This window comes from Hyaena hyaena, unplaced genomic scaffold (assembly GCF_003009895.1).
Source record: "Hyaena hyaena isolate Hyena2069 unplaced genomic scaffold, ASM300989v1 scaffold_50, whole genome shotgun sequence".
NCBI lineage: Eukaryota > Metazoa > Chordata > Mammalia > Carnivora > Hyaenidae > Hyaena > Hyaena hyaena.
This window is the reverse complement of record NW_024080682.1, coordinates 3,638,938-3,639,432: the sequence shown is the minus strand read 5'-3', so window position 1 is coordinate 3,639,432 and position 495 is coordinate 3,638,938.

Genomic DNA, 495 nt, shown 5'->3' with positions numbered 1-495 from the left:
GAAGCCGCTCATCACGGGCACGGCCGCTCTCCTCGCCTCGACATCCTTCTCCCAGCTCAGCCCCACACCCGCCCTGCCCTCGTTGGGTCTTGGCAAGAAGGTGATTGACAGGAAACTAGGGGGCGAGGTGATGCCCGCTGCTCAGGCTGGGGGCGCTGGGCCCCCGTGGGGGAGAACGAGGCGGGCACGGACGCCGGCGGGCGGCCGACGAGGCACGGCGTGCAGGGCAGCCTCGGGGCTCCCGGGGGCCAAAGCTCACAGCACGGAGCCCAGAAGAGGCCAGTCCCGAGGGTGTCCGTGTGCACAGGAGAAGAGCACGTGTGCAGTGAGCGGGGGTCCGGCTCTAACGACTTTCAGTCAGCAGCCACAGCTGCCCCAGGTTTGATCCGGGCAGTGCGGCCGGCCTTGGCTGCTGGTGGCTGGTGGAGACTGGGGGAGGCCGGGATAGGCCAGGGGGGGCTGGGAAGGCTGGGGGAGGCTGGGGGAGGCCGGGGG